At 36.3% G+C, this 25319-nt stretch overlaps 1 protein-coding gene and 1 non-coding gene across 2 annotated transcripts in view; one reads left to right on the top strand and one right to left on the bottom strand.

Moving 5' to 3' along the window:
- Positions 1 to 25319, bottom strand: part of ACTRT1 (actin related protein T1) — a 173536-nt gene that overhangs the window by 126228 nt on the left and 21989 nt on the right.
- LOC135269432 (U4 spliceosomal RNA) lies at positions 18033 to 18173 on the top strand. Its single transcript, XR_010337726.1, has one exon. It is a non-coding gene; the product is annotated as a U4 spliceosomal RNA (small nuclear RNA).

Here is a 25319-nt window from a genome sequence, read left to right as displayed (position 1 = left end):
TGGATAAATTCCTGGACATTTGCCTCCTCCCAAGCTTAAACCAGGAAGAAGTCGAAACCCTGAATAGACCAATAACAAGGTCTGAAGTCGAGGCAGCAATTAAGAGCCTACCACCCAAAAAAAGCCCAGGTCCAGATGGGTTCACAGCTGAATTCTACCAGACATACAAAGAGGAACTGGTACCATTCCTTCTGAAATTGTTCCAAATAATCCAAAAAGAGGGAATCCTTCCCAAATCATTTTATGAGACCAACATCATCCTGATACCAAAACCCGGCAGAGACTCAACAAGAAAAGAAAACTACAGGTCAATATCCATGATGAACATAGATGTAAAAATCTTCAATAAAATACTGGCAAGCCGATTACAACAGCACATCAAAAAGCTTATCCACCATGATCAAGTAGGATTCATCCAGGGGATGCAAGGCTGGTTCAACATACGCAAGTTTATAAATGTAATTCACCACATAAACAGAACCAAAGACAAAAACCACATGATTATCTCAATTGATGCAGAGAAGGCCTTCGACAAAATTCAACAGCCCTTTATGCTAAAAACCCTCAATAAACTAGGTATTGATGGAGTGTATCTCAAAATAATAAAAGCTATTTACAACAAACCAACAGCCAATATCATACAGAATGGGCAAAAACTGGAAGCATTCCCTTTGAAATCTGGCACTAGACAAGGATGCCCTCTCTCACCACTCCTTTTCAATATAGTACTGGAAGTTGTAGGCAGAGCAATCAGGCAAGAAAAAGAGATAAAGGGTATTCAATTAGGAAGGAGGAAGTAAATTGTCTCTATTTGCAGACGACATGATTGTATATCTACAAGATCCCATCATCTCAGCCCAAAATCTCCTGAAACTGATAAGCAACTTCAGCAAAGTCTCAGGATACAAAATCAATGTGAAAAAATCACAGGCATTTCTATACACCAATAACAGACTTAAAGAGAGCCAAATCAAGAACGAACTGCCATTCACAATTGCTACAAAGAGAATAAAATACCTAGGAATACAACTAACAAGGAACGTAAAGGACCTCTTCAAGGAGAACTACAAACCACTGCTCAACGAAATAAGAGAGGACACAAACAGATGGAGAAACATTCCATGTTCACGGTTAGGAAGAATCAATATTGTGAAATGGCCATACTGCCCAAAGTAATTTACAGATTCAACGCTATCCCCATCAAGCTACCAATGACCTTCTTCACAGAACTGGAAAAAACCACCTTAAACTTCATATGGAACCAAAAGAGAGCCCACATAGCCAAGTCAATTCTAAGCAAAAAGAACCAAGCGGAAGGCATCACTCTATCAGACATCAAACTATACTACAAGGCTACAGTAATCAAAACAGCATGGTACTGATACCAAAACAGAGATATAGACCAATGGAACAGAACAGAGGTGTCGGAGGCAACGCAACATATCTACAACCATCCGATCTTTGACAAACCTGATAAAAACAGGCAATGGGGAAAGGATTCCCTGTTTAATAAGTGGTGTTGGGAAAACTGGCTAGCCATATGCAGAAAGCAGAAACTGGACCCCTTCCTTACACCTTACACTAAAATTAACTCCAGATGGATTAAAGACTTAAACATAAGACCTAACACCATAAAAACCCTAGAGGAAAACCTAGGCAAAACCATTTCGGACATAGGCATAGGCAAGGACTTCATGACCAAAACACCAAAAGTATTGGCAACAAAAGCCAAAATAGACATATGCGACCTAATCAAACTCCACAGCTTCTGCACGGCAAAAGAAACAGTCAATAGAGTGAATTGGCAACCAACAGAATGGGAAAAATTTTTTGCAGCCTTCCCATCTGACAAAGGGCTGATATCCAGAATTTACAAAGAACTAAAACAGATTTACAAGAAAAAAACAAACAAGCCCATTCAAAAATGGGCGAAGGATATGAACAGATACTTTACAAAAGAAGACATACATGAGGCCAATAAACATATGAAAAAATGCTCATCATCACTGGTCATTAGAGAAATACAAATCAAAACTACATTGAGATACCATCTCACGCCAGTTAGAATGGCGATCATTAAAAAATCTGGAGACAACAGATGCTGGAGAGGATGTGGAGAAATAGGAACACTTTTACACTGTTGGTGGGAGTGTAAATTAGTTCAACCATTGTGGAAAACAGTGTGGCGATTCCTCAAGGACCCAGAAATAGAAATTCCATTTGACCCAGCAATCCCATTATTGGGTATATATCCAAAGGATTATAAATCGTTCTACTATAAGGACACATGCACACGAATGTTCACTGCAGCACAGTTTACAATAGCAAAGACCTGGAACCAACCCCAATGCCCATCGATGATAGACTGGACAGGGAAAATGTGGCATCTATACACCATGGAATATTATGCAGCCATCAAAAACGATGAGTTCGCGTCCTTTGTAGGGACATGGATGAACCTGGAAACCATCATTCTCAGCAAACTGACACAAGAACACAAAATCAAACATCGCATGTTCTCACTCATAGACGGGTGTTGAACAACGGGAACCCACGGACACAGGGAGGGGAGCACTATACACTGGGTTCTGTTGTGGGGGAGTGGGGGGGACAGCGGGGGGTGGGGAGTTCGGGAGAGATAGCATGGGGAGAAATGCCACATATAGGTGAAGGGGAGGAAGGCAGCAAATCACACTGCCACGTATGCACCTATGCAACAATCTTGCATGTTTTTCACATGTACCCCAAAACCTAAAATGCAATAAAAATATATATATATATATATATATATATATATATGTTTTAAACTGTATTTATATCACAACTTCAAATACAGGTAGATATTTATTATCTGTTACATCAGAAATTTCATTTAGAAGCCCTCATAGTGCCTCAGAAAGGGTGGTAGTTACATCCAAAGAGCTAACTCCATCCCATCTTTTCTTCTACTCTAAGATCTAGAAGATGGTTTTCCAATCAATTTAATGTGTATGTTATACTTTGATGGTCTCCCATTTATTCGGTCTACTTCCCTAGGTCACTAAAATTGGTCAGTTCTCTTGAACAGGATATGAGTGGCCTTCCCACTGATGTATTCTCTTGTCCACATACATAGCTAAAAGTAATACTAAACATACTGTCAAGAAATGATGAAAAACACAGTTTAATACCAATATTTGAATACTAGTAAATTAAATTTTCTTCAATATTCCCTTCACTATTATCATACCTTTTTAATCTTATGATGTTATTATATGTAATATTTGGATTAATGTGCAACATTAACACTATCTCCCCCCTCCCCTGATTGGGAAGTCATTTCAGGGTTAGGACCATTTAATTTTGTTTACTGGAGACAGGAGGAAGAGCTAGATGGCAGAATAAAAGGATTCACTGATCATTAACCCCTCAAAGATACCAAGTTAACAACTATCTACACAGAAAAAAAAAAAAAACACCTTAAGAAGAAGCAAATATCAGAGCAGAAAGGAAAACTGAACCAAACTCAGCTAACATCTGCCCATGGATAGAGCACTGAAAGCAGCACTACCCAGACAGGAATCATTGAACCTATCAGTCCAAACCTGAGTGCCTGCAAACCTCACCAATGAGGACTACATTGCTCTCTGTCTCCAAGTAATCTTGAAAGGCAGTCTAGGTCATAAGGACTGCTAATCTTAGGTGAGTCATAGTGCTGAACTAGGCTCAGAGACCATGAACTGGTGGGGGGCATGTGACATACTGAGCCACTAGCATGGGAAGCCAAGGGAGTGCTGGTACCCCTTCCCTAACCCCTGGCTACACAGCTCATGTCTCCAAAAGAGACTCTTTCCTTCTGCTTGAGGAGAGGAGAGGAGATGAGAGGAAGGAGTGGGGAGGACTTCATCTTACATCTAGGATATCAGCCCATCTATGAGAAGATTGGGCATAGTCAGAGGCATGAGGCCCCCATTCCAAGCCCTAGCACCCAGAAGACAATTCTAGACATAGCCTGCGACAGAGGGTCTTTACTGTCTTGAAGGGAAGTGCCCAGTCCTGGCAGCATTCATTACCTGCTAACTGAAGAGCCTTTAGGCCCTGAATAACCAGCAGCAATACCCAGTTACTACATCAAGAGCCTTGGGTGTGCCTTTGAGACTTGCTGGCTTCAGGTAAAACATGGCTACAGGGGAGTACAGCAGCAAGAAGGCTCTTGAGGTAACTGATTTCAGGACTTCACTCTTGGATGGCATTTCTAGACCTGTGCTGGGCCAGAGGAGATCCCGCTGTCCTGAAGAGTGAGTCCCAGCCAGGCAACATTCACAACAAGGTGACTTAAAAGAATGTGGGCCTTAAAAGAACATCAGTGAAGACCTGGCAGAATTCCTCATGGCCTGGGGTGGCAGTGACTATGGGATGAGGCTCCTCTGCCTTTAAAAATGGAGGAGCAGAGAGTGGGAAGGATTGCATCTTGTGGATTGAGTGCCAGTTCAGCCACAGTACAATGGAATGCCAGGGAAATTTCTAAGGTTTTTGACTCTAATTCCCTGACTCCCAGATGGCACGACTGGATCCACCTGCAACCTGGGGGACATGGCCAACCTGAAGAGAAAGACACAGGCCTGTTTGGCTTTGCCCCCACTGATTATAGAGCACCAGAGCCTTGAGCAAACATGGGTAGTAGCCATGGAGTTTTTACAGCAGGCCTTGGGCAAGAACCAGTGCTGTGTTGGCTTCAGTTCTGGCCCAGTGCAGTTTTATTGGTGGTGGCTACAGGGGTTCCTGTGTCACTCAGTCCCCAGGTTTACATGCCTCAGAACACACAGAGAGACTCTTTTTGTTTTGAAGAATGAAAAGAAAGAGAAAAAAGAGTTCACCTGGTAACCCAGAAAATTGCTCCAGATCTTGTCCAAGATCACCACTGCAGTACCTCTACAAGTCTGCAAGAACCACAGCATTGCTGGACTTAGCTGCCCACTAAAGCAGATATAGATTAGATCACAAGACTGAAGTCCCTTAAAATATTGAAAATATAGAATAGTTTATTTAAATATACAATAATTTATTTAACAGAAGTATTTTAGTCCAAATCTTACCTGTGACTGTTGGAAAGAATTACAGTAGTTGTAAACATTGACGCTGAGAATCAATGATATGCTGCAGGGGCAGAGCCCTCATGGAGAACCTCTGCTTAGGCAGTGCGGAAGGAAAATATGGAGTTGGAGCCCCCACAGAGTCCCCACTGGGCCACTGCCTTTTGGAGCTGTGAGTGGAGGGCTACCATTCTCCAAACTGCAGAATGGTAGATCTACTGACAGTTTGCACCGTGCACCTGGATAAGCTGCAGACAATCAATGCCAGTCTGTGAAAGCAGCTGGGAGGAGGGCTGTACCCTGCAAAGCCACAGAGCTGCAGTTGCACAAGGCCATGGGAGTCCATCTCTTGCATCAGTATGCCCTGGATGTGAGACATGGTGTCAAAGGAGATTGTTTTGGAACTTTAAGGTTTAATGACTGCCCTGTTGGATTTTAGACTTTCATGGGGCCTGTAGAGCCTTTGTTTTGGTGAATTTCTCCCATTTGGAATGGATGTATTTACCCAGTTCCTGTACCTCTGTTGTATCTAGGAAGTAACTAACTTGCTTTTGATTTTACAGACTCATAGACAGAAGGAACTTGCTTTGTCTGAGATGAGACTTTGGACTTGGACTTTTGGGTTAATGCTGGAATAAGTTAGGACTTTAGGGGACTGTTGGAAGGGCTTAACTGTGTTTTGAAGTGTGAGGACAAGAGATTTGGGCATGAATAGGGGCAGCACTATATGGTTTGGCTCCATGTCCTCACCCAAATCTCACCGTGAATTGTAATCCTCATAATCCCTACATGTCATGAGAGGGACTCTGTGAGTGGTAACTGAATCATGGGGTGGTTCCCCCATGCTGTTCTCATGATAGTGAGTGACTTCTCATGAGATCTGATGGTTTTATAAGTGTCTAGCATTTCCTCTGCTGGAACATATTCTCCTGCTACCCTGTGAAGAGGTGCCTTCTGCCATGATTGTAAGTTTCCTGAGGCCTCCTGAGCCATGTGGAACTGTGAATCAATTAAACCTCTTTTCTTTATAAATTATCCAGTCTTGTGTATTTCTTCATAGTAGATCACCTGAGGTCAGGAGTTTTGAAACAAGCCTGGCCAACACAGTGAAACTCCGTCTCTACTAAAAACACAAAAAATTAGCCAGGCATGGTGGCACATGCCTGTAATCCCAGGTACTCAAGAGGCTGAGGTGGGAGAATTGCTAGAACTCAGGAGGCAGAAGTTGCAGTGAGCTGAGATTGCACCCCAGCACTCCAGCCTGGGTGACAGAGAAAGATTCTGTCAAAGAAAAGAAAAAGAAAAAAAGAGAAAATAATTGGAACAAAAACCATATGATCATTTCAACAGAGGCTTAGAAAGCATTCATACAATTCAACAACCATTTCTGATAAAAACTCTCAGCTAAATGTGTATAGAAGGAACATATTGCAAAATCAATAAAGGCCATATATAACAAACCCATAGCTAATATCATACTGAATGGGGAAGATTTCAAAGGCCTACCTCCAATACTGAGAACAAGACAAGGGTGTCCACTTTCACCACTTTTATTCAAGGTTGTAATGGAAATTCTAGCCAGAAAAATTAGGCAAGAGAAAAAATTAAGGTCATACAAATTGGGAAGGAGAAGTCAAATTATTCTTGTTTGCATATGACAGGATTTATATTTAGAATAGCCTAAATACTCCACTAAAAACTGTTAGAACTAATGAACAAATTCAGTAAAGTGGCAGGATACAAAATCAACATGCAAAAAGTAGTAGCAGTTTTATACACCAACAGCGAAAATGTGAAAAAAAGAAAAGAAACCAAAAAAAGCAATCCAATTTCCAATAGCTCCAAAAAATAAAATACACAAGAATAAAGTTAACCAAAGTCTCTAATATGAAGTCTAACATAAAATGCTTATAACAGAAATTGAAAAGGACACCAAAAATTGAAAGATATCCCATTCTCATTGATTAGAATAAGGAATATTGTTCAAATATCCATATTATCCAAAGTGACCTTCAGATTCAATGCAATCCCTAGCAAAACAGCAATGAAGTTATTCACAAAGAATCACAAAATTCACAAGAAGCCCCAAAAAATGCTGAATAGCCAAAGCAAACCTCAGTAAAAAGAGCAAAGCTAAGGCATCACACTACCTGACTTCAAACTATACTACAAAGCTATATAATAACCAAATCAGCATGTTACTGACATTTTTAAAAAGTCCACCTATATTAATGAAACAGAATAAGAAAATTCAGAAATAAACTCACTCCCTATAGCCAACTGATATTCAGCAAAGGTGCCAATAACACACATTGAGAAAATAATTTATTTAATAAATAGTGCTGGGAAAATTGGATATTCATATGCGAAAAGATGAAACTGGACCCCTACTTTTCACCATATACAAAAATCAAATCAAAATGGCAGATGCCTGTAATCCCAGGTCAGCCAAAGAGCTTCATCAGGATGGTGGCAGCAGAATCTGTGCTTGTCATATGTGCCAACAACTGCAACAGTGCAGAGGGCTACACAAGCTAGGGCCAGGCACCTGTAAGGGTGGCATTGCCAACATCTACTTGCATGTTTATGCCAGTAGCAGGAGTGTCACAGCATGGGGGTGTTGCTGGTCTTCGTATGTGCTGCCACCAATGGCATGAATGCACAGGCTGTACATGCAGCCATGTTGGTGGTGTAGGGGTGGTGAAGTCCATCTGTGTACATGTACTTGCAAAGCAGTGAGGAGAGGGCTCCATACTATTACATTAAATATTTTAATGTAAGTCCTGGATCTATGAAACCACTAGAAGAAAATTTTGAGGAAATGCTTCAGGATATTGGTCTGGACAGAGTTTCTGTGTAAGACCTCAAAAGCACAGGCAGCAAAAGCAAAATACAGAAATGAGCTTACATCAAGGTAAAAATCTTCTGCACAGCAAAAAAAATAAAAAATGTTAAGTGATAACCTACAGAATAAAAGACAACATTCACAATCCATCTGAAATGAGATTAATAACCAAAATATATAAGGACCTGAAACTACTCAATAGCAAAATAAAAATAATCCAATTTATGAAAGATGATAATGGCCAATAAGTATATTTTTAGAAATAGTCAATATTACTAATCATCAGGGAAAAGCAAATCAAAACCATAGAGATATCAGCTCACCCCAGTTAAAATGGCTCTTATTAAAAAGACAAATATAACAAATATTTTGTGAGAGTGTAAATTAGTAGAGCCACTATGGAAAACAATATAGATGTTCCTCAAGAAAACTAGAAATAAAACTACCGTATGTCCAAACATTCCCAATACTGAGTATATATCCAAAAGAAAGGAAATCAATATATCAAAGAAATATCTACACTTCAATGTTTATTGCACTATTCACAAGAGCCAAGATATGGAAACAACCTTACTGTTCATCAGCATGTAAATGGATGAAGTAAATGTGGCTTATAATTTCAGCAACATGGATGAAATTTGAGGACATTATGTTAAGTGAAATGAGTGAGGCATAGAAAAATGAACATTGCATGTTCTCACTCTTGTGGAACCTAAGAAGGTTGATCTTATGGAGGCAGAGAGTAAAATGATGGCTATCAGTCTTGGAAGTGTTGGGAGGAGGAGGGATGAGGGGAGTTTGGTTAATGGGTACAAAAATACAGTTAGATAGAAGGAATAAACTCTAGTATTCAATAAAACAATAAGATAGCAATAGATAATACTTTATTATAAATTTGAAAATAGAAGAAAAGAGTGGAATATTTTCAAAACAAAGAAATGGCTAATATTTAAGGTGACAGATATCCTAATTGCCCTCATGTGATTAATATACATTGTATGTGTGTATCAGAATATCACAGTGTACCTGACAAATATATAAAATTATTAAGTATCAATAAAAATATTTAAAAGTTTAAGAAGAGAAAGTGCAATAAGGACTTTGCCATATTAAAAATAAAAGACTGGGCATATTTTCCCAGTAAAACTTCCTTACTAAAAACACTAAATGCAGAACTGAGGGAAAGGCAGTCACGCTAGATGGTACCTTGATCCACATAAAGAAATAGTATCAGTAAAAGTATTATAAATATATAGATAACTTAATAAATATATAAATATATTTCCTTATTTTGATTTTAAAATATGTGAAAGATAACACAACACGAGAACTTTGCGAAGTATGCACAAGTTTAAACAGTCGAATTGATCAAGCAGAAGAAAGGATATCAGAAGTCGAGGACCAGCTCAGTGAAATGAAACGAGAAGATAAGATTGGAGAAAAAAGGATAAAAAGGAATGAGCAAAGCCTCCAGGAAATATGGGACTATGTAAAAAGACCTAATTTACATTTGATAGGTGTACCTGAATGTAATGAAGAGAATGAATCCAAGTTGGAAAATACTCTTCAGGATAACATTCAGGAAAACTTTCCCAAGCTAGCAAGGCAGGGTAATATTCAACTTCAGGTAATACAGAGAACACCACAAAGATATTCTTCAAGAAGACCAACCCCAAGGTACATAATCGCCAGATTTATTAGGGTTGAAATGAAGGAGAAAATACTAAGGGCAGCCAGAGAGAAAGGTCAGGTTACCCATAAAGGGAAACCTATCAGACTTACAGCAGATCTCTCAGCAGAAACCCTGCAAGCCAGAAAAGAGTGGGGACCAATATTTAACATCCTTAAAGAAAAGAACTTGCAACCCAGAATTTCGTATCCAGCCAAACTAACCTTTATAATCGAAGGAAAAATTAAATCCTTTGCAAACAAACAAGTACTTAGAGAGTTCACCACCACCAGGCCTGCTTTACAAGAGCTTCTGAAAGAAGCACTATACATATAAAGGAACAACCAATATCAGCCTTTCCAAAAATATATCAAAAAGCAAGAACATTAACACAACGAATGGGCAAAACAGCCAGCTAGCATCAAATACCAGTATTAAACTTATATATATTCTAATTGGATAAAAAGCCAAAACCCATCGGTATGCTGCATCCAGACTCATTTTACATGCAACAATACACAAAGACTCAAAACAAAGAGAAGGAGGAAGATTTACCAACCAAACAGAGAGTAAAAATAAATAAACAAAAAGCAGGAAATGCAATTCTCGCCTCTGATAAAGTAGACTTTAAAGCAACAAAGATCAAAAGAGGCAAAGAAGGACATTACATAATGGCAAAAGGATTAATGTAACAAGAAGAGCTAATGATTCTATAGATCAACGAGACAGAAAATGAACAAGGACACTCAGGACTTGAACTCAGACCCGGAACAAGCAAACTTAATAAACATTTATAGAACTCTCCACTTCAAATACACAAAACATACATTACCACCTCACACTTATTCCAAAAGTGACTACATAATTGGAAGTAAATCACTCCTCAGTAATCGCATAGCATTTCATAGGTTTAAATGAAATATTGGTTGGCTGCTTGTTTGTTATTTTCTTCCCTTATTTTTTCCTGACTACATCATTAAGTATAATTATCGGTATAAAAGAGGTTTTCAAAACTCATTACTAAATTACATTCTGGCCTGGGAAAGAAAGCAATACTCCCATTCTCTCTCTCTTTTTCTCTTTCTTTTTCCTCCTCCTCTTCATTCTTTTTTTTCTTTCTTTCTAAAAAAAAAAAATGTGAAAGATAACCACATAAAACATAATTATGTGATTTGAGTTGTCAAATATTGGCATAGTATGTAAAAAAACAATTACACAGATGAGGGAATGTTGTCAAACTCTAGTTGGGAACATTTTTACATTTTACTAGAATTAAGATAGAGAGGGTAATGATAACTAAAGGTAGATATTATAATTTATTGAGCAACGATTAAGGAAATAACTAAAAATAGTAAACAACAACACTAACACAAATTATGTAAACCGGTACACTATAAAATATTTATTTTAAGTGAAGAGGAATATTTCCCACCAAGAGAACGGGACATCTGGATATCTGCGAAACTCTGAGCAGATCTTTGGAGGGAAGGCATTGAGAGTGCATGGTGGGATAAAGCAGATGCTGAGCTGAGGGGGGACAAAGCTGGGAACCAGTGCCAGAACTTGTTCCTGGTCACTCAACAACTCCTGAAGAAAGGATGAGTTGAACAGGTGAGAAGTGACATGGACCTCCAAAATTGTAGCAGCAGGAGACTCCATGACCTCCAGAAACACTGGAGATAGCAGAGAGAGAGCTGCTTAGAGAGGTGGCACAGGCAGGACTCCAGCCTGTGCAGAGCTGAGAGGATTTGGTATAAGAATGAATGCAGTAGATCACAGCCAGGGATGCCCATCCCCCAAGGCTCATCAAGCACCTTTAGAAGAATTTAGCCTTAGGGTGGCTGTCAGACCTGGACAAAGCAGGGCAACCTTGCCTATGGGATGGAGCCCCTCCCCACTGCTTTGCAACTACACATGCACAGATGGACTTCACCACATCTACCCCACCAACATGGCTGCATGCACAACCTGTGCATTCATGCCCTTGGTGTCAGCACACAGAAAGGCCAGCAATGCCCCCATTCTGTGCCACTCCTGCCACTGGCATAAACATGCAAATGGATACGGGCAATGTCACTCTCACAGGTGCCTGGCCCTAGCATATGTAACACTCTGCACTGTTATAGTTGCTGGCACACATGACAAGCACAGATTCTGCTGCCACTATCCTGATGAAGCACTTTGGCTGACACCAACCATGAGAGTGCAACTGGACAGAGGAAAACACATTTTAAAGCTCCACACAAATAATAGCAATTTCAAAAAAAAGAAGTCTTAGCTATCTCAGATGACAAGGAATCAACACAAGAACTCCAGCAATAGAAAAATGCAGAGCATTATATTACCTCCAAAGGATTGCACTTGCTCCCCAGCAATGGATCATTACAAGATTGAAATGTCTGAAATGACAAATATAGAATTCAGGATACAGATGGCAATGAAATGCAACAATATGCAAGAGAAGGTTGAAATCCAATACAAAGAAGTCAGAAAAATAATCAAGATTTGAAAAAGGACATAGCTCTATTAACAAATAACTAAACAGAACTTCTGGAATTAAAAAATTCACTACAGAAATTTCAAAACACAGCGGTAAGCCTTAAAAACAGAGTAGATCAAGCAGAAGAAAGAATTTAGAGAGCTCAAAGACTGGTCTTCCAAACCAACCCAGTCAGACAAAAACAAAGAAAAAAGAATTTTAAGAAAACAAAGACTTTGAGAAATAAGAGATTATGTAAAGGGACTAAACCTATGAATTATTGGCATTTCTGGAAGACGAGAGTATAAGCAACTTGAACAATTCATTTAAAAATATAATATGGGATAATTTCTCCAACCTTCCTAGAGTAGTCAACAGGCAGATAAAAGAAACCAAGAGAACACCTAAGAGATACTATAAAAGACAATCATCCATGAGACACATAATCATAAGACGACCCAAGAAAATGGAAAAGAATAAAATCTCTAAGTCAGTTAGAGAATACAACCATATTACCTATAAAGGGAATCCCATCAGACTAACAGCAGACTTCTCAGAGAAAAACTTACAATGCAGAAGAAATTCAGGGCCTATTTTTGGCACTCTTAAAAAATGAAAGTGAATAATTTTATGTTTCTTCCAACTAAATTTTAAAAATAGAGGAGATACAAAGTTTCTTTTTTTCCCCAAACAATCACTAAAACAATTTGTCACCAACAGACCAGATCTACAAGTCATACTTAAGGAAATTCTAAACATGGAAACAAAAGAACAATACTTGCTACCATAAAAGCACAAGGAAATGGATAGCCCACCGACACTATAAAACAACTGCAGAATTGACACTACAAGGCAACTAGCTAAAAACACTACACAAGTAACAAAATCTCACATATCAATATTAACCTTGAATATAAATGGCCTATATTTTCCATTTAAAATACATAGAGTGTCAAATTAGATTAAAGAAACAATACCCAACCTTCTATTGTCTTCAAGGAATGAATCAAACATGTAATGACATCCATAGGCTCAAAGTAAAGGGATGAAGAAATGGAAAACAAAAAAGAGCAAAGGATGCTATTTTTATATCAGATAAAATGGTTCTTAAAACAACAATAGTTAAAAAGGACAAAGGCAAGAAAAAATGATAAAGGGTACAATTCAAAAGGAAGATTTAACTATTTAAATATAAATGGAACAAACATTGGAGTGCCCAGATTTATAAAACAATTACTGCTGGACCTAAGAAAATACTTAGCCACACACAAACAGTGGGGGACTTCAACACCCCACTGAAGGCATTAGACAGATTATTGAGGCAGAAAACTAAAAAAGAAGTTCTGGATTTAGATTTACCACTTGACCCATTGGAACTAATAGACATTTACTGAATAATCCACTTAGCAACCACAGAATATATATTCTTCTCATCTGCACATGGATCATAATCTAATGTTGACCAAATGCTGGGTCATAGAGCAAGTCTCAATAATTTAAGAATATCAAAATCAAACCAAGCATCTTATCAGAATAGTGGAATAATAATGAAAATTAATACGTAGAGGCATTCTCAAAACCAAAAAACACATGGAAACTAAACAACTTGCTACAGAATGACCTTTGAAAGAATTCTTTGAAAGAAATGAAAAGAGTGACACAATATACCAAAACCTCTGGGATGCAGCCAAAGCAGTGTTAAGGGGAAAGTTCATAGTGTTAAATGCCTACATCAAGAAGATAGATAATCTCAAGTTAATAACTTTACATCACAACTAAAATAACTAGAGAAACAAAAACAAACTAAACGCAAACTTAGCAGAGGAGAAGAAATACTTAAAATCTAAGCAGAAATTTAAAAAATGAGACTAACAAAAACACAAAAGATCAACATAATGAAAAGTTCGTTCTTTGAAAGGATAAATAAGATGAATGGACCACCAGGCTAGATAAACAAAGAAAAAAAGAGAGAAGATCCAAATAAGCACAATTAGAAATGACGTAGATAGCATCACAACTAATCCCAAAGAAAAAAAAAAAAAAAAAAAATCTGTAGACTACTACAAACACTTCTGTGCACAGATTTTCTAGATGAAATATATACATTCCTGGAAACAATATCTTAAGACTGAACAAGGAAGAAGTAGAAACCCTGAATAGAACAACAATGAATTACAAAATTGAATCAGTAATTAAATACTAACTAACCAAAAAGAGCCCTGGAAACAGATGAATTCACTGCTGAATTCTACAAAATGTACAACGAAGAGCTGGTACTAATTCTACTGAAAAATTTCCAAAAAATTCAGGAGAAATTCCTCCCTAAGTCATTCTATGAAACCAATGTTACCTTGATACAAAAATCTGGTAAAGACACAACAAAAATATCAAACTAATGACCAATAACCCTGATAAATATTGATGCAAGAATCCTAAACAAATCCTGAGCAAACCAACTTCAGTAGTATATCAAAAGGTAAATCGACTTTGATGAAATAGGCTTTATTCCTGAGATGAAAGGTTGGTTCAACATATGCAAATCAATAAATGTGACTCAACACCTAAACAGAATTAAAAGCAAAAGCACATGATCATCTCAATACACAAAGAAAAAACTTACAATGAAATGCAATATCCCTTTATGATTAAGAAAACCCTCAATAAACTAGGTATCCAAAAAATATACCTCAAATTAATAAGGGTCATTTCTGAAAAATCTGAAGCCAACATCATAATGAATAGGCAAAAGCTGGAAGCTTTCCCCTGGCTAACTAAAACAAGAGGAGGATGTCCACTATCACCACTCCTATTCAACATGGTATGAGAAGCTGTAGGTCGAGCAGTCTAGCAAAAGAAACAAATAAAAAGCATTCAAATAGGAAAATAGGAAGTCAAATTATCTCTCTTTGATGACAACAAGATTGTATACCAGAAAACCCTAAAGATTCTGCAAAAATATTCTTAAACCTAACAAAATTACTTCAATAAAGTTTCGAGATACAAAATCAACATATAAAAATCAGTGGCACTTCTATACACCAATAGTATTTAACCTGATAAATGGATCAAGAGTACAATTCCATTTACAATAGTCCCAAAAAGAAAATATTTATGAATATATTTAACCAAGAATGGGAAAAGTCTCTACAAGGAGAACTACAAAACATTCTTGAAGGAAATCACAGATGACACAAACAAATGGAAAACATTCCACACTCATGCATAGGAGAATTAAGTTCATTAAAATGACAGTACTACCTAAAGCAATCTATAAACACAACGCAATTGCTATCAAATTATCGATGTCATTTTTTCACTGAGTTAGAATAAACCGTAATGTTCATCTGGAACCAATAAAAGAGCCCGAATAGCTAAGCAATCCTAGGCAAAAAGAAAAAAAGGCCAGAGGCATCACGTTACCCAACTTCAGACTATACTGTAAAGCTGCAGTAATCAAAATAGCACAGTACTGGTAAACAAATAGACATATTCACTAATGCAACAGAATAAAGAACCTAAAATTGAAGCCACACATCTATGACTAATTGATTTGAACTAAGTTGACAAAAATAAACAATGCAGAAATGATACCCTATTCTTTAAACAGTACTGGGAAAACTAGCTAGCCATATGTACAAGAATTAAACTGGACCCCTATGTCTCACCACATACAAAAATTAACTCAAGATAGATTAAAAATTAAAAGTATTACCTGAAACTATAAACATCCTAGAATAGAGCTCAGGAAATACTCTTCTGGAATATTGATTTAGGCAAAAAATGTATTACTAAGACCTCAAAAGCAAATTCAACAAAACAAAAATTGACAACTGGGACCTAATTCATCTGAAGATTCTCTTCACAGCAAAATAAATCATCAACAGAGTAAAAATACAGCCAATAGAATGGGATAAAATATTTGTAAACTATGCATCTGAAAGGATTAATATCATAAATCCAGTAGCCCCTTTAAAATGTAGGAAAAGGACATGAACAGACACCTTTCAAAAGAAGACATGCAAGTGGCCAACAAACAAATTTAAAAATGCTCAACATCATTAATATTAGAGAAATGCAAATCAAAACCATGATGTGATACCATCTCACATCAGTCAAAATGGCTATTATTAAAAAGTCAAAAATTACAGATGTTGGCAAGGTTGCAAGAGAATAAGGCACACTAATATACTGTTAATGGGATTGTAAATTACTTAGCCCCTGTGAAAAGTAGTTTGAAGATTTCTAAAAGAACAAAAAATATAATTAACATTTGCCCCTGCAATCCCATTACTGTATACGTACCCAAGGGAAGATAAATTGTTCTTCCAAAAAGTTACCTGCACTTCTATGTTTCTTACAGCATGATATGGTTAGTTATTGTGTCCCCACCCAAATCTCATCTTGAATTGTAATCCCCATAATCCCCACGTGCCAAGGTAGAGACAAGGTGGAAGTAATTAAATCAAGGGAGTGGGTTCTCTCATGCTGTTATGATAGTGAGTTTTCATGATATCTGATGGTTTTATAAGAGGCTCTTCCCCCTTCACTTGGCAATTCTCCTTCCTACTGTCTGGTGAAGAAGGTTCCTTGCTTTTCCTTCACTTTCCACCATGATTGTAAGTTTCCTGAAGCCTCCTCAGCCATGCTGAACTGTGAGTCAATTAAACCTCTTTCCCTTATAAATTACTCAGCCTCAGGCAGTTCTTCATAGCAGTAAGAAAACAGACTAATACACAACACTATTCACAATAGCAAAGACATCGAATCAACCTAGGTGCCAATCAGTGGTGGACTGGATAAAGTAAATCTGGTATATATATATATATACAATGTAATACTACACAGCCATAAAAAGAAATAAAACTATATCCTTTGCAGCAACATGGATGCAGTTGGAGGCCACTATACTGGAGGTGATTAAGCTACTATTTAGAAAACTAAATACTGCATGTTCTCACATGCAGTAAGAGCTAAAGTAAGAGCTAAAGACTGGGTACACATGAACATAAAGATAATAATACTAGACACTGGAGAACTTCAAAAGGAGGGAAGGGCAGAGGGGTGCCAATGTTGAAAAACTACCTATTGGGTACTATGTTCACTATTTGGGTGGTGTCTTCAATAGAATCCCAGACCTCAGAATCACACAATATATTCACCTAATGAACTTGCACATATACCCCTTGCATCCAAAGTAAAAAATAAGTAAATTTTAGAAAAGTTTGAGTTTTCAAAATATAGCTTTTTTTTTTTTGAGACGGAGTCTTGCTCTGTTGCCCAGGCTGGAGTGCAGTGGTTCAGTCTTGGCTCAATGCAACCTCCGCCTCCCAGGCTCAAGTGTTTCTCCTGCCTCAGCCTCCCGAGTAGCTGGGAACCCAGGCATGCGCCACCATGCCCAGCTAATTTTTTACTTTTAGTAGACACAGGGTTTCACCATGTTGGCCAAGCTGGTCTCGAACTCCTGACCTCAGGGATCTGACAACCTTGGTTTCCCAGAGTGCTGGGATTACAGGCATGAGCCACTGCACCTGGCCAAAATAACAGCTTTTTAAATCATCCTAAGTGTCGTACAGTTTAGCTGAATTTCTCATTGTCAATTAATTCATTAAATATTGGTTTCACTTTGGTAAAAATCATTTAAGAATCTTAAATATAGGTTTTCAATTGTCATAGCACCAAAATGAACTTGAACTTCAATTTGAGTTGAGTATAGTACCACAGTAGAGAAAGGCTTACAGTGAAAACAATTGCAGGTATGGCATCTCTCTAATGAAGTGAAATTCAATGAGACTGAGAAGAGGTATGCTTGATTTTTGAGAAAGTGCCTGTGAAAATATTTGAGCCAAAATATTTATACATTTCAAAATAATAAAAGAAAAACAAAAACACCAATTGAAAATATCCTTGATTTAAAAAAAATTTGTTCTGAGTTCATCAGTTACCTTATAACTGTAGATGTATTTTCTCAGCTTTGTGCAGTGGCAGTACCATAGCCAATGAGGTTTATCCGAGGTGTGATTATTGCTAATTGAAAAGTTTTCCCAATACCTCGCCATGACGACTTGAAATGTAGTCGGCATTGGCAATTTTTGACAGTCTCTACAGAGACTCAATTATACAAATATAAATAAATAAAAATAAATTAAAAAGTATTTTCTCAGGTATACATATTATGATCTATAGGTAAGTCAATTGTCAGTGTTAAAAACATTGAATTTACCAATCTTATGTTGCTATTTTGAAGAAGATTGAAAGACGTTTCATAACTAAAAATCAAATAAGATCATATAAAATATATCTTCTTCCAGGAAAACACCATTGTCATGACATTAAAAAAAAGACCATGCAAAGAAGCCAACTGAAGTGTATGACTATATACCAATAAATACTTTTATGCTCATGAAAGTTTTAATATTTAGATAATTCATATAGAATGTTTTCTTTACTCTACTTATTGCTTTTAGAAATAATTTCATTTTTGATATAATTTTTGAATGGAAAAACTGTACAGATCCACCAATAACATGAAACCAACTAGTTGGGCAATATAGAAATATTTGTATTTACATAGTTTTAATGTTACTGTCTTCATTCAATTTTGAAAGTTTCCAAATTTGTATGATAAACTATATAACTATGCAAGTCTCATTAAGTAAAAGGTTGACAGGAAACATAAATGGATGCATCAGGTTGTCACCACCAGAAGTTGTATTAAAATTTACTTCAAAAACCAAACATGGATTATGGATAACCTATGCCACTGCCCTACATGAATAAATAAATAAATATTCAATTAAACTTCAGTTTCACAAAATGAAACACCCAATGAATTTTCACCAATCAAGTGATACGGTATATGTGTAAAATTCTCCTGAAAATAAGTCTCTCTACAATTTACTTTCAAATTTAACTTTATTCCTGATAGAAAGTCAGAATATCAATTAATAGATTATTCCTGAAGTATAACACAAGTAAATTTTCAAATCCATTTGAATATACTAACATCTTCTTGTAAAAGTTAAATTTAAATAATTATGTTTGACTTAAAATTTGTTAAATAATTAATTTAACCATGTTTCACTTTCCGTTTTTTTGTGTCATAATAACTAAAAGTCATTTGTGAACTAAGAACATCATGTTAAATCTTTTTCTTTTTCAGTTTTTCAAAATTACTTTGAGGGGTCCAATGACTACATTTGGCTCTTATAACCATGATTTCCCCCATCAACATTTCAACTTATCATAATTGATTATGAGAGTGATTAACTAAATTTTTCCTTCCAGTTTAATTTTTCCCAAATCATTTTTCTGGCAAATTCAGGCAATGCTCATTCCTGTAGCCTTCACTTTCTTTTCACTTACATGACAAACACAAATAAGTACACAAGTTCAATTTACAAAATTTTTCTGATTGATTGTAGCTGGTAATATTGACTCCTCAGCATTATAAATTCCTGAGGCTAACAAAATTAATTTTTCCATGTAATTCTGTCGATCAAACCCCCCAAATTATTATTTTGCTATAGCTTATGTACTTAACTTCAGAATAACCGTGTTATAATTAGATATTGATATGTGACAATAAACAAATATAAATATATTCACTCTAAAAATAAATCAAAGCATATTTCCTGTCCATTTTATAAATTGTAATGTTCTATAAAGCAAGCCATTATTTAAAAAACAAAATATGAAATAAAATAAAGGATATAGCTAAGGCATATTGTTAATGATTTTCTTTGAAATTGTTCATCAGAAGATACAAGATGATGTTTGGAGGTTGTTTGCAATTTAATTGCATTTCCATTTTGTTTTCTTGGCTTGTTGAGTAATCTGCTCCATAATGTGTTTTTATAATTGAGGGAGATGAAAAGTGAATTTAATAAAGATGCATAATTCATTTCTCTTTTTATTCTGTGCTTCTGTTCACATTTTATGCTGTCTTCCTGCAGAATTTTAAAATTCAAAGAAGACTTTGCAGATGGTATTTAAAATGTTTTTCTCTAAGCAGTTTCAGTCCACAGTATTATTTTCCATGTTGTACAAGACATAGAATCTTGAGAAGCAAGAAGATGTTGCCATAAGCTTTTTTTTTTTTAAATCTAGCTTGAATAAATAAAACATTACTGGACATTTTAGAAGTGATTCACATAAGTTTAGTTAAAATCACAAACTTTATCTGATACCCATAAATGTGGATGAAATTTCACACAAGTATTTTTGAACTATTAACAAAAAAATTCGTTGTATAACAAACAACTTTGGTTTCAGAGATTTCCAGAAAAGATATCTAGGCATTATATGATAATTCAGTTTAGTTACATCACATGCTTCTGCACCGGGTCTGAATATACATGAACTGCTATATCCAACCAAATAAACCCTTGTAATTTAATAATCTTCCCTCCTATGTTAGAATTACGGCACAGCAAACTCAAGAAATTGCCAAATAATTATTTCAGTTAAGTGTGTAATTGGAGTATGAATCAGACATTCTTTTATCAGGTTTTGTAAGTCATCCCATTTCTGAAATATGTCAAAATATTCAAAATAAATTAACTTAAATTTAGATAAACATATGAAGTGTGCAATACATAGAGGGATAGATAGATGGATACATTAGATAGATTAGGTAGTTAGATAAATAGGTAGATAGATAGATGGATGGATGTTAAGAGAAAGTTTTGGCATAAAAAATAAAAGCTAGGGAGTATTATAGCTCCATACTGAAGTCTTTTGGGAGCTTAACTAAATAATCCACACTAGATTGCTTCATATATGATGTAAATCAATTATAGTGACAAAAATAACATTGTGGCTTCTGGATATAACAGGATGACTTCTTAGCACAGGTACATAAAGTTCATTTGTTGATTCATTATGTCTGCACATACATACTTTATTCTCACTGTGAGCTCAGGGACAGAGTAGATTCCTTGGATGAAACACTGGATAGGCAATAGCCTTATTCTGGTTCTTAAGAAGCCTTTATTCATTGGAAAGACAACACTACAACCCTTCACACACACGCTTGCACACACACACATGTACACACACACACAAGCAAACTCTTCAAATTGAGTTATGAAAAATTTATTAACCAACTTATATACAAATATGAGAAAATATGATGATCTTCCAATGTCTGCATCAACTAAAATATTCTAATTCTTGCCATGTTCGGTTTTCCTTTTAAAAGAAGCACGAGTAAGATTTTGACATATTTAAAAGCAAGAAAGATGGGAGAAATGTTTATTTGCCAGATTTTATATTACTGATAGTTTTTTTTCCACATTATTCTTTTATTTTATTCTATTCTTACATAAAGATCTTGTTGCTTCATAAAATAGATTTTTAAAACATTAATATTTATTTACTTGGTCAAAGCTTATTATATCTTCACTTTGATTTTAAATGTTGCAAAGTCGCATTCGATGATGTTTTTGGTGGCAAAAATCCTACTCTAAGCATGATTATTAGGCTATGGCGCTGAATGAAGTGGTTTTAAACATTAGCAAGTGCTTGATGATGAATAACTGTTAAATACAGTTTTGAGGACCACTGGTTTTTAAACCCAATCATACTGTTAAAAAAAGCAACAGCAGCAGCAAAGGAGTAAGCTAATTGTAAGATGTGGCTAAAAGAAGCTAATCTATTCTTAACCTCACTTCATAAATGACAGCAAAATTAAATGGAGACAATCATGAATCACAGGAGGATGAGAGTTGGGTAACTAATTGGCCTATTTTCTGTGCTGTCAGAATCCTCTCAAGCAATTTTGTTCAATTATAATTGCAAATCAGCATGCTATTTCTTCCACATGAACTATCCATTGCCTGAGGTATCCTGGGATAACTCATGATGAATTGTTGGAGAATATTTTTCGCTAGTGAAAAATTACAGGAAGTTCGCAGTGAACTGTCAGCATTAAAACTCTAAAAGTCCATGATTTTAACAATCTACAAAAAAAAAAAAATGTCATTACATGCAAAGGTCTGAGTGCCTTGATCATCATCGAGAATTAGGTTAATCTTGAAACTGCATGAAACAAAGCCAAACAGAAACCCAAATATTGCCCCTATATGCTTATCTCTCTGCTGAATATACTTGGCCCTCAGTGTCTCAAATAAATGCTACGCTAGACAGAGACTGCTCACACTTTTAGTCTGGGTTGTACCTTTTTCTGTAATTTCAGTTTTGTACCTTTTTCTGTAATTTCAGTTTAATCAATTCTGTTACTCAGAGTGACTTATATTCTCTCTTACATTACTTGATTATATGGATTACTATGACATAAAATCTAGTCCTCCATACATGAACATCTGTATTATATTCTAGAAATAAAATAAAACACTATAATTTCAGGTTGTCACTGGTTTTTATAAAAATAACTAGCCAAATTTCTATTATCTCCAAAGTTCATCTTTCTTTTTTATAAATAAGGTAGCTAATTAACAAGCAAATTTCAAGAACTTCCAGAGAAGTGACTGTATTAGTTTGTTCTCATACTGCTATAAAGATACACCTGAGAATGAGTAATTTATAAAGGAAAGAGGTTTAATTGACTTGTAGATCCACATAGCTATGGAGGCCTCAAGAAACTTTCAATCATGGTGGTAAAAGGCAAAAGGGAAGCAAGGACCTTCTTCACATGGCAGCAGAAGAGAGAAGTGCCACTGGCAGAAAAACAACCATTTATAAAACCATCAGACCTTGTGAGAATTCACTCACTATCCTGAGAACAGCATGGGGAAAACTGCCCCCATAATCACTTCCCACAAGGTCTCCAGCTAAACACCTGGGGATTACAATTCAAGATGAGATTTGGGTTGGAAAACTATATCTTCTATGGCAATATCCAGTTGCAAAAATAATGTTTTTGAGGAACCTGTAAAGTACAATCTATGTATTTTTAAAACAGTCTTTTTACTTTTAAAAATCTGATTTGTCATCTGGTATATTAAAATCCATGTAATAAGAATATATTACTATGATGTCAAATCCATCTTATTATACCATCTTGAAATTTAATTGGAATTAGGTAACTAATACTATACAATATTTTAAGTCTGTTTTTAGCTCTTTCTTCAGATAATTTATTTGGGGATTTGATACAAAATGTGCATTCAATAAACTTTCTGAAGCATGAAATTTTTAAAGCATAGACCTGTTACATATGACACACAAATTTACACATAAAAGGGGAAGGTACATGATAAAAGGAAAGTTAACCCTTGGCATTTATATGACTTCTCTGGGTAAATAAGATTCAATTAAAGATCAACAACTACTTAGACAACTAAACAAAGGTTTTGAGGAGACACAAACACATCTTCTGTAAGAAAATTGTAAATGCCTACAAATACAACTTGGAATAAATACGTAAGCACGTCATGTATTTTTCAATGTTGATTGAACTCTTAAGAACTATTTGTCAATAAGAGAGGACACAAACAGATGGAGAAACATTCCATGTTCATGGTTAGGAAGAATTAATATCGTGAAAATGGCCATACTGCCTAAAGTAATTTACAGATTCAACGCTATCCCCATCAAGCTACCAATGACCTTCCTCACAGAACTGGAAAAAACCACCTTAAACTTCATATGGAACCAAAAGAGAGCCCGCATAGCCAAGTCAATTCTAAGCAAAAAGAACAAAGCGGGAGGCATCACACTACCGGACATCAAACTCTACTACAAGGCTACAGTAATCAAAACAGCATGGTACTGGTACCAAAACAGAGATATAGACCAATGGAACAGAACAGAGGCGTCGGAGGCGACACAACATATCTACAACCACCCGATCTTTGACAAACCTGAAAAAAACAAGCAATGGGGAAAGGATTCCCTGTTCAATAAGTGGTGTTGGGAAAACTGGCTAGCCATATGCAGAAAGCAGAAACTCGACCCCTTCCTGACACCTTACACTAAAATTGACTCCAGATGGATTAAAGACTTAAACATAAGACGTAACACCATAAAAACACTAGAAGGAAACCTAGGCAAAACCATTCAGGACATAGGCGTAGGCAAGGACTTTATGACCAAAACACCAAAAGCATCGGCAACAAAAGCCAAAATAGACAAATGGGACCTAATCAAACTCCACAGCTTTTGCACGGCAAAAGAAACAGTCAATAGAGTGAATCGGCAACCAACAGAATGGGAAAAAATTTTTGCAGCCTACCCGTCTGACAAAGGGCTGATATCCAGAATTTACAATGAACTAAAAAAGATTTACAAGAAAAAAACAAACAAGCCCATTCAAAAATGGGCGAAGGATATGAACAGATACTTTACAAAAGAAGACATACATGAGGCCAACAAACATATGAAAAAATGCTCATCATCACTGGTCATCAGAGAAATGCAAATCAAAACTACATTGAGATACCATCTCACGCCAGTTAGAATGGCGATCATTAAAAAATCTGGAGAAAACAGATGCTGGAGAGGATGTGGAGAAATAGGAACACTTTTACACTGTTGGTGGGAGTGTAAATTAGTTCAACCACTGTGGAAAACAGTGTGGCGATTCCTCAAGGACCTAGAAATAGAAATTCCATTTGACCCAGCAATCCCATTACTGGGCATATATCCAAAGGATTATAAATCGTTCTACTATAAGGACACATGCACACGAATGTTCATTGCAGCACAGTTTACAATAGCAAAGACCTGGAACCAACCCAAATGCCCATCGATGATAGACTGGACAGGAAAAATGTGGCACATATACACCATGGAATATTATGCAGCCATTAAAAACGAGGAGTTCACATCCTTCGTAGGGACATGGATGAACCTGGAAAACATCATTCTCAGCAAACTGACACAAGAACACAAAACCAAACACCACATGTTCTCACTCATAGGCGGGTGTTGAACAAGGAGAACACATGGACACAGGGAGGGGAGCACTATACACGGGGGTCTGTTGGGGGGAGGGGGGATAGTGGGGGGTGGGGAGTTGGGGAGGGATAGCATGGGGAGAAATGCCAGATATAGGTGAAGGGGAGGGAGGCAGCAAATCATACTGCCACGTGTGCACCTGTGCAACAACCTTGCATGTTATTCACATGTACCCCAAAACCTAAAATGCAATAAAAAATAAAAAATAAAAAATAAAAAAATTAAAAAAAATAAAAAAAAAAGAACTATTTGTCAACTCAAACGAAGCCCTATTTACTCATTAATTTTGTCTGATTTTGTCTTGACATTGATGACTTTTACCACAGAAACTCTGCA

The sequence above is a fragment of the Aotus nancymaae genome, unplaced genomic scaffold (assembly GCF_030222135.1).
Source record: "Aotus nancymaae isolate 86718 unplaced genomic scaffold, 86718_ANA_hifiasm-v0.15.2.pri h1tg000004l, whole genome shotgun sequence".
Lineage (NCBI taxonomy): Eukaryota > Metazoa > Chordata > Mammalia > Primates > Aotidae > Aotus > Aotus nancymaae.
Note: the sequence above shows the minus strand (reverse complement) of the source record. Positions and strands in the feature narration are given on the sequence as shown.